Source organism: Schistocerca nitens, chromosome 6 (genome assembly GCF_023898315.1).
Source record: "Schistocerca nitens isolate TAMUIC-IGC-003100 chromosome 6, iqSchNite1.1, whole genome shotgun sequence".
In the NCBI taxonomy this organism is placed as follows: Eukaryota; Metazoa; Arthropoda; class Insecta; order Orthoptera; family Acrididae; genus Schistocerca; species Schistocerca nitens.
This window is the reverse complement of record NC_064619.1, coordinates 104,290,050-104,294,298: the sequence shown is the minus strand read 5'-3', so window position 1 is coordinate 104,294,298 and position 4,249 is coordinate 104,290,050. Positions and strand designations below refer to the sequence as shown.

Genomic DNA, 4,249 nt, shown 5'->3' with positions numbered 1-4,249 from the left:
GCCTAATAGATGTTTGCCCATCATACTCATTACTCGTGGCAGATTAATCTACCAAGTCCCGTACGAGTTCGGGCATAGCGTGTGCGATCGCACAAGAAGGTCAAAGGCCGGGAACCCATATTTTTTTAACTATATATATGACGGTAGTATCTGTTCCCGAAAGAACAGTTACCGTGGATGACCATGCAGCTTTGCTAGAAATGAAATGATAATTAAATAGACACCCTAGCTGCAAGCAGGCGTTGATACACTTCATTGGGGACATGTTGAAAATGTGTGCTCCGACCGGGACTCGAACCCGGGATCTCCTGTGCCCGCGGTGGCTCAGATGGATAGAGCGTCTGCCATGTAAGCAGGAGATCCCGGGTTCGAGTCCCGGTCGGGGCACACATTTTCAACAAGTCCCCAATGAAGTGTATCAACGCCTGCTTGCAGCTAGGGTGTCTATTTAATTATCATTTCATTTCTAGCAAAGCTGCATGGTCATCCACGGTAACTGTTCTTTCGGGAACAGATACTACCGTCATATATATAGTTTTATACGTCTGTTTCCAAATTCTGAAACATGTTTTACGTTTGCGTATTATGATATTTCTGAAGACCAAAGAATCTTTGTAGCACTAAATATTGGTATTGGAAACAACAAACCTGAGAAACCGTTAACTCTATTCGTTTACGAAAACCAGTATGCAGTAGGTACCGCCGGCCGGGGTGGCCGAGCGGTTCTAGGCGCTACAGTCTTGAACCGTGTGACCGCTACGGTCACAGGTTTGTATCCTGCCTCGGGCATGGATGTGTGTGATGTCCTTAGGTTAGTTAGGTTTAAGTAGTTCTAAGTTCTAGGGGACTGATGACCTCAGAAGTTAAGTCCCATTGTGCTCAGAGCCATTTGAACTATTTTGAGCAGTAGGTACCGGCACGCAAGTAGATGCCCTCTTCCTGGAAAAAGCGATCGATACAATTCCACGCTGCTGTCTAACGAACAAAATGGAACATACGGGATAACAAATCAGTTGTGTCAGTGAATAGTCTCTTGCAAACAGATCACAGCGTTTTAACGGAGTGAACTTCTTACGTAATAGTAATTTCGGGGGTATCTCAAGGTATGTCTTAAAGGACCATTGCTGTTCATGAACCATATAAATTATAAAACTGAATGTACGTCTGTATGAGAGTACGTACGTTCTACAACAAGCCAGATGACCGATTTCAACTAAACTTCATATTCATATCGTTTACTGCCTGGAAATTATCACCGGAGTAAGAACACCCACCTATTAAACATGTGGTGGTGAAAATGCGGCGTAGCCCTCGACGCCAGAAGACCCATAATTTAGTCATCCATTATTTGAGAATGAGACTACTCAGAGGCTTAAATTTGACACATAATTTCGAAACCTTACCACACTTTTTCTCCCTGAATACCTCTACAAGACCATTTAATTTATCACTTTTTTCATGGTAACTGTATCTGTGTCACGTTTTGCAAGCAGTGTTCGCATATACTACTGAATGTACCAGAAATATTACATCACTGTACGTTCCTTGGTTGAGGAGATATGACGTCATAAGCTATGAGACGCCTGAAACTACCGCATTATGCCCGACGTTTAAATTTATTACTTCCTAGCTGCTAAGTATATTCACAACATTTTTTCCAGACAGTATTTACATCTGCTGCAGAATGTAACAATATTATGAGAAGGAAAGTTGCTACTCACCATATAGTGGAGATGCTGAGTCGCAAATAGGCACAACAAAAAGATTTTCATATTTAAAGCTTTCGGCCAATGGCCTTTGTCAACAGTAGATACACATACCCGTCTATGTGTGTGTGTCTGTTGTTGACAAAGGCCATTGGCCGAAAGCTTTAAATGTGAAAATCTTTTTGTTGTGCCTATCTACGACTCAGCATCTCCGTTAAATGGTGAGTAGCAACTTTCCTTCTAATAATATTGTTACATTTCATCCTGGATTTGCTATTGTCTGCTGAAGAATGTATATACGAAAGCATGTCATTGTACGACATACAATTTACTCCTGAAATTATAAATATTGAGACGCGTGTGAAACTGCGGCAACATGCATGGCCTTTTAATTTATTACTTCTTTGCTACTATCTCTATTCGCTACACATTTTGCAGGCAGTATCCACATAAGATGCTGTATGTACCTATAAAAATATATCATTTTACGAAACGCAGTTCAGGAGATATTACGTCATAGTTATTGAACAGCATGAAAATGAAACTGCAAAACGAAATTCGCTAGACATACAGGTGAAAAGTGTGCACAAATACGCGTGAAATATGTTAAATATATGTGAAATATATCTCACATGTATGTACATGTCAGGTGTGGGCCATGTATAAAAACCTCATCTTAAACCCTTGGAACTATTTAATTCAAATTTGGTACTCATAACAGTCACAATCTGGAAAGAAACGGTGTAGGTGTAAGGAGTACTAGTTTCCTATTGGGGTGACAGATGGGAGGATAAGCAGATAGACAAACGAGGGGGAGGTAAGAGATAGGTACTGGTAGGAGGAGGAGTAATAGACCCCGGTAGGGGAAAACTGAGGGAGGGGAGAGGAGAAGATGGACGGAAGAAGGAAAGAGAAGTAGATGGATAGGAGGAGGAAGAGATAGGCCGGTGGATGAGGGAAGTGGAACAGCCAAAAGGAGATGAGGAAATCAACACAGACAGGGTGAAGAGGAGGTAAAGAGCGGAGATGCGGATTGACAAACAGAAGAAGAGGAGGTGTGTAATCTCCCCACGGAAAATTACCCTCTACCACGCAATAATTAATAATGGTCAATTAAATCATCCACATTTATTTACGTTTGAAAAGTATCTCATCAGATTTCCTAGTAATATATGCGCCGACAGCTCGTCGACGCCAAGGTATTTTTCTAGTACGTTTATTCCTTGGAACAACAGAGGTACGAAAATGTATTCTCCATGGTTATTGTAGTTATAGAGAGAGAGAGGAACAGCTTCGGAAGTAATCGTTTGAAGAATATCGGATTGCTAAAAGAGTTTTATTTATTCTTCTTCGCGCTAAAGCGGGAGAGGAAAGAGTATAGTTTGTGCCGCTAGTGCGATAGTAAAGAGAAAGATAAATCTGTACAAACTAATTGGAAGAGACTTGGAACCAACACCAAACGGAACATGTATGGAAATGAATTAATATAATTTTGCCTCAGAAATAAGGTTTGTGAACATTTTTTTTTTCTAGAGTGAATGACGAATGAGTTCTCTGTCTGAATCATTGATGATTGTCTGGGCCCTGTAATTAATTGGGAAGTTTCAGCTGTGACGAAGAGAGCCTGCAATCTCTGAGTTTAGAAATCGTCCAAAAAGGCTTCGTCCACATCTGAAATTTTAGATCTGTCGTAAACTGAACGAATGGTTCAAACGATCGATTTTCCCAACTGAATGCAGCGCTTAATAATAATAACCAATGCAAAGATCTTTTCTAGCAAGCCAGCCGCTGAATATTAAGATGAAGGGCTCCACCAGAGATTCTACTAGGCTGATTTCAAGTAATTAATATAGTTTAAACTGTATACAGATAAAGAACATTTCTGTGTGAGAGTGAAAGAGCGATAAAGGCGACAGATACACTTCTGTACAGACAAAACATTACACCAAGTTAGCGGCAAGCTGCATTCACCACATATAGACTTTCATCATTTACAAAAAAAGTAATCACAGAATTCAATTATAGGTGGAGGTGGTGTGGACAGGGGGGGGGGGGTTTAATAGATATGGACACAGAGACAGGAAAGGAGGAGACTGACTAATAGAAGACTGGAATGAATACATACTCGAGCAACCTCGAATATTCAGTTAGTAGCATACAAATGAGCTAGAGCATATCAAATGGTTCAAATGGCTCTGAGCACTATGGGACTTAACATCTGAGTTCATCAGTCCCCTTGAACTTAGAACTAATTAAACCTAACTATCCTAAGGACATCACACACATCCATGCCCGAGGCAGGATTCGAACCTGCGACCGTAGCGGTCGCGCGGTTCCAGACTGAAGCGCCTAGAACCGATCGGCCACACCGGCTGGCTAGAGCATATCGAAAGACGTTGTAAGCGTATTGTCAAATCTCTCTCTTGGTTGCGGAGTATCTTTGCGAGCGGCTGCATTGCAAAGTCAAACACGGGATACGAAGATGCTTTGTTGTCTTGTGGGTAGCTCTGCATGGGAAAGGTATTATTATGTAAGTTAAAGTG

General features: G+C 41.3%; 1 non-coding gene across 1 annotated transcript; it reads left to right on the top strand.

Moving 5' to 3' along the window:
• Positions 1 to 312: 312 nt before the first annotated feature.
• Positions 313 to 387, top strand: Trnat-ugu (transfer RNA threonine (anticodon UGU)). Its single transcript has one exon. It is a non-coding gene; the product is annotated as a tRNA-Thr (tRNA).
• Positions 388 to 4,249: the final 3,862 nt, after the last annotated feature.